Here is a 13,426-nt window from a genome sequence, read left to right as displayed (position 1 = left end):
TTCCATCTCTGATAAAAAGAAATATCTAAGGTATTTTGGGCCTTACTCAGTTAGGTTAGATCTTTATTGCCTGTGTTGTTGTGACACATCCCTAGTGAAGAATGAGCAGGGTAAATATCAGTAGTATTCGAGTCATGGTAGTGCATACATGCTACATCCTGTATTAGAGCTCCATTCTGTTCGGGGCTGTAGAAAACATATGTGGTAGGATCTCTCTCATGAAGTATTTTCAGACCACCAGCTGAGAAAAGAGGGATTTTACTTCTGGGAGAAAGAAGCACTGAAAGATGAAGGCTAAAATTCATAATTGGCCTCAGATCATATTTATGCTGAGCAAAGAATCAGGCAGAGATCCTTCAATTATCACTAGCAGAACTGGACCCCAACTACAGCTTTATGGTCAGGAGAGGTGAAGTTAATTAGCATTCAGTGATGTGGCTCTTTTGCTTTTGGGAGATCATCCCTTTCCTGCTGAGCCTATTGCTGGGTGATTTGGGATGGCTAAAGGTCTCTCAGGTCCTCGGGTGTTTGGGGAGACTGAGAAAGAGAGTGGACAGACAAGTCAGATCTGGCCAAATTTTTTTCGCCTCCTTTATTAGGTTTTTCATTCAGGCACAAAATACAGTTCCCAAAACCAGTGGTAAGTTATTAAACATTTTATCTCCATTTCTGTCTTTCACAAAGATATGCACCTACACTATACCTCAGATCCAAAGGTCTTAACAAAACCACCATCACATATCTCACAAGAAAGAAGAGTTAAGATGAGTTGACAGATATACAACATATTGAACATTCAATTTTGTAAATGTAGACCAAAAATTATATCAGCCCAGGTATGCTGAAAGTCCTAATGCAAACTACAGTTACAGCCAGTTTTTCCTGTTTTCTATCAGGAAGAATAACCAATTTTGACCAAAGGCACTGGAGGAAAAGCAAAATGAAGAGTGAGTGTGTATGTGAAAGAGCCTCCCAAACTCTCAAACTCTCTAGTGCCTTTACAGAGCACTACAGCTATTGGCAATTTACCCTTGGAAAAGGAGCTGTCAAGTAAATGACTTCCTATTCACATCATGTGGTATGTACAGATCCTGAGCTGATCCATGCCTCATGATTAAGCAGACAGGTTCTTCCCTGCAATCAATGTCTATTAAAAACTGTTTTTGTGGCACTGACAATCAGACGGGACTAAAATAAAATCTCCTAGACCCTCCAGTAATGAAAAATTATCTACATGAAAGGAAAAGTACAAAAGGGATTTCAGACTCCTGTTTATTACCTTTAAAATTGTAAAAAGGTCTTTCACCAGTAAGTAAATAATCCTTCTTTTTATTTTTGCTTGCATTAAGCACACTTTGATTGATAACGACCTGCTCTACCACAGCAGACTGGATTGCATCAGATCACCTACTTCTGGAGAAGAAAAAAGCCTTGTCACTGGAGTGTGGAACAGAAGAGAGTCAGAGTGAAATCAGGTTAAAATGTCATTCACCTGATTGAATCAAGTGCTAATAGAAGATTGACAAGCATCAAATATCCTCTTCTATAACCTCTGGCCTTTTTAGGTCATAATTTTTTTGAAAGAGAACTGAAAATGTCTGTATCTTCTGCGTAGCAAATATTCAGAGACGTATATGCTATTAAGTGGAGGTATCTGAACAGAAAGGTAAGAGATATTTCTCTCTTGCTTGTGCTTTGCCTAAGACACAGCTGTTAAGATTTATGATGCTCCATTGTCCTTGGCCTAGTGGGGTTATGGGGAAATGGTTGCCTAGCTAATAAAAGTTACAGTCAGATAGTTGTTTCATAATGTAGCAGTTTTTTAATAACTTCACTGCAACAAGCTGTGAACAAAACATTAGCCAGTTTCTTACAGTCATCACCTTCCTTACATTTGTAACTCTCTGCTCTAGTTTTCGATTTCCGTGCTTTAATGTTTTATTCTGAGGTCCACCTCAACATGGAAGATTTAACTGAATTTATGTAATCACATCTCATCACATTTACGTTTCAAATTATTGATAATTAATGAGTTAAAAGAGGTAGACTTTCTTTTGAAAAAGTGAAAGAACAATGATTTCTGAAAAGTATAATGAACTTCACAAGGAGGAAGAAAAAAGAAAAGAAAAGAAAAGAAAAGAAAAGAAAAGAAAAGAAAAGAAAAGAAAAGAAAAGAAAAGAAAAGAAAAGAAAAGAAAAGAAAAGAAAAAAGAAAAGAAAAGAAAAGAAAAGAAAAGAAAAGAAAAGAAAAGAAAAGAAAAGAAAAGAAAAGACCTTCTAATCCCTGTCTCGAGTTCTTTAAAGATGAAATCAATAGTTTTCCTCCAACTTGTAGTATCAGTGCTGGAGGAGATGGCAGTAAGTGTCCTTCTGCTTCCAGTGTCCAGGTGACCAGAGATTTGTACTCAAGTTCAGTTCATTCAAAATAATTGTATAATGAAAATGCAGAAGCAAGTTGCTTGCAGTCTGTAGAGAAACAACACTGGGGCAAATCATTAAGAACACAGGAAACCTTCGGAGGTTTTTTCACATTCTGTGAAGATCAGGCATGAGCCTGTGTGCTCTGTGGCAGAGGTAGGGGAGGAACAAATTGTATTGTGGTTCCCATGGCCAGCACACATCAGGGTTACAAACATAAGATATGAGCTGACAGTAAAAAGGCAGTTTGAATTTTAGCAAATACTCTAGCTCAGGAGGCTAAATCAGAGGCAGTCGAAAACACAATCAATTTGTTTTTCAGGAAATATCCAGTCTCCATAAATTGATTCATGGAATGAAGCTGCCAGCAGACCATGCATGAATTCGTGCAGGAAGTCAGAAACATGCTGAGACTGTGTGAAACAAGGAAAGATCAGGAACTGTAAGGAAATTTCTCCTGAGCAAGAAAAGTCTTACAAATCTGTTTCAGGGAAGGAAAAAAAAAAAAAAAAAAAAAAAAAAGTCAAGAGAGACACTGAATAAGAATTTAAATTTCATGAACAACGGCACCCAGAGGCACCTATCTGGCAACATCTGGTCCAATTCTGAATGAAGGGAAGGCCATGGTTTCCTAGCTGAGGTAAGTATGCTATTTCACTTTGTGGTCAATGCAACTGTCATTAGTCAGTGTGCTGTGATTCAGAATAAGAGCTTTTAGGTTTAGAAGAATAATTCTGAACACTACAGAAATAATATACATCTATAAATCTCACTGTCTTCACAAATCTGATGCTTGATTTGAAGCCTGCAAATCTTGTAGATTTAAAAAAGTACAGATGACAAATAGAAATCTCATTAAACTGGTATGGTCAGTACAGTAAATAAACTTTAACGAGTAAAGAAAGAATCTGACTTGTAAAAAGAAAACCAGCAGTGAAATACTCAAAATTGAAGAAATAAGTACCTTTGACTAGTTCTGCAATTCCATATGCCATATCACCTTCCATTCTGTTTAAAAAAATAACGTGTAAATACACAAATTAGCTTTTACATCATCAGTGTAATTCACTGTTACACCACTTATTTAGCATTTGTTCTAGAAGACAGGAAATGTTAGCTGTTTATCTAAACACTTCTTTCACATTAAATACCATAAAAAGTAACTCTAAATTTGAAGCCTATATTACTTTAAAGAGTCTTTTGTACATTTCTTACTGAGGAAAATTGAATACATTTATTGCTTTAAAACAAATGTCTTTGAGGTATATATGTCTAGATTTAGAAGAATATGTCAAAATTTGTGAAATGTCACATATTCAAACTTTTATATAACCAAATATCTTATTAATACCAGCCTTTTAAAAAACTTTTTTTTTTTTTTTTTAATGGAAGATTTCAGACAAAACTGTTTTTAAAAGCAAGTTAGAAGTAGAAAGGATATAATTTTTTACACAATATCAAGTGGGAGGACTTTTTTATTATTATCATCATAAAATCCTTCTTTTGAAGCACTAACTTCTCAAGAAAGTAGGAGAGTTGAAGAATGTGAATAGGTAAATTTTTTCTTTTATGAAAACTAGGCTCTTAGTCAAATAGTTGAGGCACAAGAAGCCCTTGAAATTCAAAGTGTTCTGTTCTCCACATATTAGCAACAATTATGTATGAAAGTACTGCTGGCTGTGGGTTTTTTTCCCCTTAAATGCTGTGAATTTAAATATGAAAACTGATATCAGACTGATATAATAAAACTTGTTGGTTGTTTATAGCAAACAGTTCTTAGTTAAGTGCAGTTAGCATTATTCCATGAAAAAGAGAAAGTTCCAGAGGGACTCTGGGCAATTCTGGAAGCTTGCTGAAGATCCTGCAACGCTGCCACTCAACTGCAGTGCTGGCACAGCATGGACTGCAGGCTGGCTAAGATGCACCACACAAAGCAACCATTTCTTTTCAGATGTTTAGAAGCCAGGCTCTTTTTCAAACTCCTCTTCCTTTCTGAACCATCATCAATTCACTGCCTTGTTTCTAGAGGCACCCAACACCTTATATATTCAGATACACAGTCGCCAGGCGCAGATGGTTCAGAGATCAGTCTGTAATCTACTGTGAGAAAGCTGAACTGGTTTAATAATGACAACTATGAAATATCAGTACAACTCACACTGAGAGGATTAAGGAATGACCAACTGACAGCCCTCAAAAGCATCTTTCAGTGAGGAAACAGTCACAGAACAGGATTTTTTTTCTAGTAAGTATACATAGACATCTCAATAGAGCTCTCAGCAATAAAAAAAAAAAAAATAAAATAAAATCACTCTTGCTAATATTCATAAATGTCTCAAAACTGAAACCTGCACGTGAAGAAGATCTAAGGTAGAATCGAAGTGTTAAATCCCAAATTATGATACAAACCCCTAATCTTTCTAGGGTTAAAGCAAATGTGATCTTTGAGCTTTCCAAGACAGATTTTAACTTTAAAGTTTCCAGGATGTGGAAGGTCTACCCTTTTCTAAAATGGCCCCTTTCTAACTACCTTGATATCCTTTTTCTACTTTGGACTACTCAAGGTCTAGAAATCAGCACAGATAAGACACAGTGGTTACAAAAGGCCACTCACAAAATGTAGTTACTACTACCCACCCTATGAAAAACTGATTAAAAACTGTTTAATAATATATGCCACAGTTGCTCAACTCCAAATTTAAAAAAACCCAAACAACAGAACTTTAATGATTTCGTATGATAAGGACTTGAGACATTTCTCTGATACAAGTCTATAGCTCAATGATTTATTGTAGTGTGACTACTTTAGAGGCTTATTTTAAGGTGACAGTTTAGCATGATATGCTATATCTTAGCATTGATAGCTGTGCAATTCTGTTTCACTTGTCCTAATTGGAATCAAGCAAATGTGGCTTCTCATGCTATTTGCTTTTTTTATTTATTTTTTTTTTTCCCTAGATTATCTCTTTTAGCACTGTCATTATCTCTTCAAAATCTGGTAGGTATCTCAGAGATTCTGGAGAGAAACAGGAATAGTATGCAAATTCCCAACCATCATGAAGTACTATGGCGCTGCACTAGTATGATTGTAATTGTATAAGCATATTAGTTACATGGGACAGTAAGAAGAGGAAGTGTTTGCCCTTAGATCAACTACTAATGCTGAAATAATACAATCCCATTTAAGGTGTCACCCAGAATACCTTGGAAGAGGAACAGCAGGTATCCATCAGCAGTATTTGTGTTCAGCCAGAGCGAATAAACCCATCTATTTCCCCTGCATCGCAAAGGCAAGTCAGAACTATTTTGTAATTCACTGTGTTAAAAACAGCACAGACAGCAATCCTTAGAGCAAGTTCTTACCATGGCCAGGATCTTGCAAGTAGGTCACAGTTTAACACCACTAATGTAATCTCTGTTCTGTGCCTGAGGCTGGCACGGAATTGTCTTGTTCAAACTTGATGCTTACTACATACTAGTGGGGAACTGGAAGCCTGAGATGGTATCTTGTACTAGTTTCTCCAGGATTCAGTGAAGAAATATACTTCCTAATCAGATTTCTTCTAATTTTAAATGACAAAGTTTGTCATTTATTGCCAGAAAAACATGGATTAGTTTCAAAACTTTTGACAAATATTTTTCAAGAATTCTTATCTTGGAGTAAATTGAAGACAAGGAGAGCAATAAAATAGGTGTTTATTTTGCACTTGGTTCAATATGTGGTAATTTCATAGTTCACCTACACTCATAAGCAATCTGTGCTTAGTTTTGTGGCTGGTCAGTGTTATTTATGCAAAAGAGCTCTGCTGCATATGATTTTGCCATTCTTGCTGGGGAAAAAAAAAAAAAAAAAAAAAAAAAAAAAAAGTAATCTAATTCTGTAAATCACATTTGTCACATAGGAATATTCTGACCATACATCAGAACTTTCAATTTTTCTCCAAATCGTAGCCCTCTTGGCCCTGGTTTTGGGAATAGGATGTCTGTAGCCATTAGTGAATCACAGATGACTCTATGGTTATTTCTAAATCACAAGTGTTGGAGTGATGCATTTGGATACATAGTATCTCAGCTTCTATGACAGACAAGCTAAGGATAGAGATGAGAGGCTCTTAGCTTCTGAGCAGGGAGTCCCAAAGCTCTGAAGTATTGTCCGTAATGCTATCAATATTAAGACCTGTACGGTAGTCACATAGGCTGTGAATATGGCTCTCCAGGCTATGCTCCAGGAAAGTACAGCCACCTCCCAATCTAGGAATAGTGCACGTTTGTCAGACTAAAATATTTCTGCCAAGCATTTTTTTTTGTTGTTGTTTCACAACAGCATCTAAGAAAAAGAGGCTGGAAGTCAGTTCGCAGAGAATGACATATAAACACAGATGACAGTGTGTGCAGTGTCTCAACTCCAGTTACAATGAAGACCTACTCAGTACATCACTAGTGGAAAAAAACTAGCATTTACTTCAGGGTGAAATGAGCTGTTCTCGTCACTGTCTTGCTTAGATCTCCATCTCTTACCAAGGGAGTGTAGACACTTACAGGTACATAAATTCAGGTATTTGAATCCTCCTGCTCCCAATGTGACCTCATGAAACTGAAAGAAACAACTATAAAGAAAAGTCCATGGTACAAAACTACTGCAAGCCAGTTTGATGTCTCTGAGTCAAGCTGCTGTGAACAGGATCAACAGTAATAAAACTGAAGAACCCATCACTGTCCAGTCAGCATACCTCACCTGTAACCCTGACATGAAGGGATTGACTCTGAGCTGAGGAAACAATTTCATTTTCTTTCCTATACTCTGTTAAAACTGCCAAATTGAGCCTAACTGTGAAGGTGCCTTTATGATTCAGACAATTTTCAAAAGGACCAGGATTTATTATGCTCATTTGGTCATTGTTATCTTAAAAAAAAATTAAGAAACAATGAACCACATCCAGCCCTGTCATGAGTAAGAACAGCCTGCACAAAAATAACTGCTAGCCTTCTCCCTGCAATTCAGTATGAATCCATTCATCAGTAAGCTTTGTCTTGTAGCCAAGTTTGGAGCTCATGGGCTGGTCTTACAGTCCAAACCAATTTTGATGGGGATTTTTTCAGATCAGTTCCTGTGAGACAATATGAAGTAATTTACTAAAGTCCCAATGTGATACATATACTCTGGATATACTTCAGTCAGTAACCCTACAACCTTATTAAAAATCATAATAGAAAAGTAAAAGCAGCAAAACCACAGATTGCCTAGAAAGAGATGGTTTTTTTGTTTGTTTTGTTTTTGGTTTTTTTTTCCTTTTCAATCAAACACTCCTGATAATTCAGTGGTCAGATTTTATTTTTAATACTTTTCCATTATTTGAACCTAAATAGAAGACATAAAATGTAATAGCCAGGAGTATTATTTCTTGTCTCTATAAAGATAAATGGCTTTCTTGCTTTTGTGTGTGTGTGCATGAATTTATAGTTTTTGTGAATTTCCAAAAAGAAGCTCCTTTATTTCAGTAATATCTCTCCTCCTTCTAGAAAACCTGAATAGTAACATTCTCTGGGAATATTAAACTAATTAGAATTAGATCAAAATAATGTAAAAAATTGAAATATTTATTCTCTGATTTCACAGTTTTCATATAATGCATCCATTTTCTTTTAATAAACCACAGCTTTTTAGTCAAACCATTTTTCTGCTTGAATCTAAATCTAAAATTACTTCCCCTCACCCAAAAAGGTTTGACAATAATCACTGTTGCCAGTCTGAGTTGGCTTTTGCAATTTTGTTATCAATATCCCTGTAAGAGGACTAGCACCCTTAGATATAGATATAGATATATTTATAGATAGATAGATAGATAGATAGATAGATAGATAGATAGATAGATAGATAGATATAGATAATGTGTGTGTGTATATATATATGTAATCAGTTAAATATATCAATTCTTAAGTTAAATTACAAGCATTAGAAACAAGACTAGAATTTTCTTTCATATCCCCTCATTATTGAATTATCTCCTTTCTTATTTACCTTTTTCTGCATTTACAAAACTTTTATGTATATGTTGCTAAAGGAACATTTCTGCCTCTCTTAAATACATGAGTTCATTGTTGTTGTTAAGCATGTATTCACTAGTAACACACGTAATTTCACACTTTAGGTTAAGATTATACTCTACCTTGGAGACCAGCAAAACCACGGTAGATCTAAGCCTTGATTCTCCCTCAGTCAAAGGTAGAGACTGCACCCATCAATCAAACCACTGATTTACAGCATAATGCCTTGTGTAGGTTTGGTATTAGTAGCCATTACACTTGTTCTGTTAAAACAGTGACTTTGGCAGACAGTCTGTTTGCAGGTACATTGCGAAGGTGAAAGTGTAGCAACAAAAATCTTAACTACGGTAACAAACATTTCCTGGGAAGACAAGATTTTCCATCATTTGATAGATTAAATGAAAGCTGAGTTCCCCTGGAAGAGTATAAAGAAAGCATCTCAAATCTGTATTTATAGATTAATAAATCAGAATAATTTACTAGATTGTTTCTTTATTGTGTTTTTTGAGTGTAGTGTATTGTTAGTTTGCTGTCTCCTTTAAATACAACAATGTTAAATTTATGTTTTGGACAAATAACATTTTATCAAGTAAAAAATTAAAATTTAAAAGGTAGTTAAATTCTAGTTTTAATTTGCATCAATCTGTCCAGATGTGGTTCAAGAATGAGTTCAGGAATGAAACCTGAGTGTTTCAGAAATTATAATGGTCTGAACTTCAGCTTTCTGGTCCTTCAGACAGAATCCAGATTCAGAGGATGGATTAAGAGCGATGCTCTGGAGTTAGCTAGTAGTAAATGCTGAGGGTAGGGGAGGACACATGGAGTCTTGTGCTTTTTATTTTTCTTCAGTAGCTACATGGATTCATTAACTCTGCCTAGAAGCATTTTGTCAAGGAAGAAAGACTCACTTTTACATACCTATTTGATCAAATGAGCTTCATACCCTGTACTCACAGCAGTAATATGGTACCATTTATTACACATATATAAATTCATAAATACACAGTCATATGTTAAATACAAGTTCTTAAATAAAGGTGAGGTCTCCTGGAAAGTAAGAAAATAATTAGTACAGTGCACTATAATTCTAACTTTAAAATGCCTGGGCTTTCAACTATGCCTTTTCTTCAGATTACACACTGAATGACTCTGGTTGGGTTTTTTTTCAATGGTTTTGAAAATGTAAGCTGGAAAAATCAGACTTTTACTGGTGTGGAAGCCCACAGTTGCATATGGTGGCCATTAACAGTGCTTCTCTTTGTTGTCACAGACATCAATCTTCTCTTTGTGGAACATAGATTGGGTCCCAGTACCTTATTTATTCCACACATATACCTATCGCACCAAAAATCAATATATTTCATGACTAAGTAATGATTAAATGCAGTCCCCAAAATCTGAAGATCAGAAATGCACATTTCATTAATTTTTTAATAAGCTGATACTTTGGTAATGGTTGTGCTACAAGGCATTGCAGACATACATAATGGATGTCGAATATTAGATGATATAATACATAAAAAGGATCTATAACATTTAAATTCTATTGATAACTGAGTTATGTTAAGAACAAATCTATGAACAGTAATCATCTTGCATTTATCTATTAGTCTGTCCATGTATCTGTGTGGAACTCAGATTGCATTTGATTTCACTGCATAAAATAATTCTCATTCATGAAAGAGCACAATCTTATGAAAAATTAATTTAGTAGCATATTTAAAATTTAAAGATGTTTATGAATTAGGGCTACAATGATACAAAACTTAGAGAAACTATTTTCTAAAAACAGTTGAACATGAAGCTTCTACCTGTTCAGCTGTAAATATTTCTAGTGACACTGTCAGCAGACTAGCAGATCTCTTGAACTGAACAAATTAAGGCTTTGCTGTTGCTCCTGCTGTGTTTGTCATGAACCATCTGTGTAGCAAAGAATGACTTTTTGTCACTTTCTCCTCAAGACTTCAGGATTAGCTTGTATTCTAAAAGAGATTTCTTTGGTATTAGTATAAATAGATAAGAAGAAAACACCCCACAACTCATTCCCTCTCCCAGTGGGCTTTTATCTTTTCTTCACCAGAAACCAGAATGCTGAACGGAAGCCAGAACAATGTCAAATTAACCTGAAAAACTTCCAGTTCTTTGTCATCCTGCGAACAGATGATTTTCAAGTTTAGTTTGATTTGGTAAGAATGGCCCACAACAACAGAAGGGGTTGGTTGTGCCAAGCTATTTCATTTATGATTAGCTTGAAAACAGCTGCCTAGGCAACACCAAGTTCTGGTTTTATATTACCTGACATATAGGACTTTACGTAATGTGACTTAAAGTGTCATGCAGAATGAAAAAGATACAGATTTTTACTAGCTGAAACCAATGCCAAAATTTTAAATTACAACTGAGATATATAAATTTAACTGAGATGTATATATAGCACGATAATTTCAGGAATCTCAGTGTCATATGTGAATGTTAAGTTTGCTTACACCAGCAGCATAACACAAAGGGGTGAAGGGCAAGAACTGATATCTTGATGATGATTATACAAATTAAATTATTTCTTGTAAGGAAAAAAAAAAAATAAAAAATTAATGCCATTCCAAACTGGCTATTTGGGGCTAAATTTTGTCATTCTGTGTATATTAAGAACTACCTTAACTCGTGAGATGCATTCTGTGGGTCTACGTTTGGCCTCTTTACAATATATGTTCAAAAGCATTCAAGCAAAATGATTATATGAAATCTGCACGATAATTATGTAAATGCAGATACTGTGACATTTTTGTTGCTTTCCATATACTGATTCCTACCCTTTCCAAAAATTGTCAGCTTAAAGAAATTCAGGAAGGGTGAGAAAGTGAGAACAAAACTGTCAGAGCAACAGTCTTCTACTGAAATTCTCAACTTAGAACTATATGTAAGAGTAAATAATATTTCAAAATCATGAGAAAAAAAGAATAAAATTCAAATTTTAGCTTCTTACAAGAATACTGGTAAAGGGACACATGGTGTCTTGCTACTGGACAACATATTCTGGTGATTAGAGTAGAATCTTCTCTGATTTAATCAAGCTTTTTCCCTAAAAATGTATAACTGTCTTTAATGAAGGGTGGAACCTACACAACTGTGGCACATATTGGCTTAATTTAACCATAACATAATTTAAAATATCTTCTAAATATTTCCAAATTAAAAATATCACTGATTTTTTTTTCTCCCCAGTGTCTTCCTATAGCTTTTTTTTTTTTTTTTTTTTTCCTTTTTTTTTTTTTTTCCCTAAGATAGAGAGAGACTGTCCTGACCAAAATGGTCTCAGGTGACACCATGCCATATACTTTCCCATTATATCTGAGGTGACACAACAGTACTTTACACAGTGAAGTAAAAGTTACCACCATTGTGACCTGGTGAAACCTAAAAAGAATATTTGGGGTTTTACGTTATAGATTTTTTTTACTTTTAGCCTTCTTCTAGATGAAAGTAGAATACTTTGATCCAGCATTTTCATTCATTGCTATCCAAAGACAAAGTACTCTCTAGAAATTTTCCATAACCCCAACAGACAAAGACATAAAAACATACCTTGTGGGTGTTTTGATCTACAAGATTTCTATAACAGTATTTAAAAGCATTGAAAAGTAGTAGCATTTAGACTTCAATTTTTTCATAAATTGATTGTAACTAGGAAAAGAAGCAACTTTGTTTTAAACCATAAAGCTATAACTGTGTATTTTAATCCAACATGGACCTTTTTTAAAATCAACTCATATCAGTTGAGGGCTGAGCCCTTCAAACATTGTGTACCTCAGTGAGCCTACAAGTTTTAATGGGGCGATTTGCATAAGGTGACCATTTCAAGGTGAACAGTGGTTAAAGGACCAAGCCTCAGATATATGCAATAAAGCTGAGGCACGCAAACAGTAGAAAATATATAGAATAATTTTGTCTTCCTAATATATATGATTAGAAAAACTTCTTATATGACCTGAAAATTTCAATTTTGTTTATAAATACAGTTGAATCAGAAAATATATTCAGAACTCTTTTTTCTGACCTCATTCACAATGATTTCACATCAATGTAATTTAATATACTTTAATTGTATTACTTTTGTTTTTCTTTATTCTAGACAGTCAGACCTAAACCCTTATTATCCCTCAAAATAAATTGCTCATTATTTTAACAGCTTCATGCAGCCAGAGCTTCTCAGCATGTATCACATTTCTATTTCTTAAGTTAGAAATGTAAAGCAGCTGGGGGTCTAGCTGATTTAACGTCCAGATTTGCTTAGAGGAAGCAAAGATGATTTGATGTTTCTCTGTTCACTGATGATATGTGGTCTTTTAGCTTGTTCAACTATATTTAGAAGGACTTATCAGGCACCATTACTGAGAAGAGAATCACAAACTAAGGCCACAACAAGAACAAGGTAATCGAAGTTTAAAAAAAAAACTAGCAAAGTCCTTTGCTGAACCAGAGCCGCTGTGCTACCGAGAGCTCCTCTGGGGCAGCTGGACACTTGTTCCCCCAACACAGGCTTGGATTTTACTACAAAGGCTTGGATTTTAAAGGTGTGAGTGAGCAATCTAATTCCTGAAAACAGATATGTGCATACTTAATTTCAGCACAAGTAAAACAGCTGAATTACTGAATGTTTGGAAAGATGCTGAAAAATTTTAATGTTTTAGAAGACTGAAGGCTGGGTGATGAACCACTCGAGAAATTTACTATTTTATACCCTAATTACATAATTTCAGCAGTGTCTTATTTCAAGTGTGAGAACTGAATTATAAATTTTAAAACTACAGATGAAAAGGCAGTCCAGGATATTTGGGGAAAGCTGTAAAAAATGAAAACCTTTGCTCCTGACTACTTTTCTTGGAAACCTAAAAATTAAAAGCAAATATATATCCATATCATTTGAAAACATAAATTAAGCTTTGGCATGATTTTGTAAAAACAT

At 34.8% G+C, this 13,426-nt stretch overlaps 1 long non-coding RNA gene across 1 annotated transcript in view; it reads left to right on the top strand.

The window, feature by feature from the left end:
• LOC113479371 overlaps nucleotides 1–13,426 on the top strand; it is a 55,008-nt gene that overhangs the window by 20,522 nt on the left and 21,060 nt on the right. Inside the window, exons 4-5 of the long non-coding RNA XR_003398238.1 lie at nucleotides 1,350–1,666; nucleotides 2,741–3,058. This is a non-coding gene — a long non-coding RNA (uncharacterized LOC113479371). The remainder of the gene's footprint in view (nucleotides 1–1,349; nucleotides 1,667–2,740; nucleotides 3,059–13,426) is intronic.

This window comes from Athene cunicularia (assembly GCF_003259725.1).
Source record: "Athene cunicularia isolate RWA chromosome 4 unlocalized genomic scaffold, athCun1 chr4_part1, whole genome shotgun sequence".
NCBI classification, from domain to species: domain Eukaryota; kingdom Metazoa; phylum Chordata; class Aves; order Strigiformes; family Strigidae; genus Athene; species Athene cunicularia.
The sequence above is the reverse complement of the archived record's forward strand: the minus strand, read 5'-3'. Positions and strand labels throughout refer to the sequence as shown.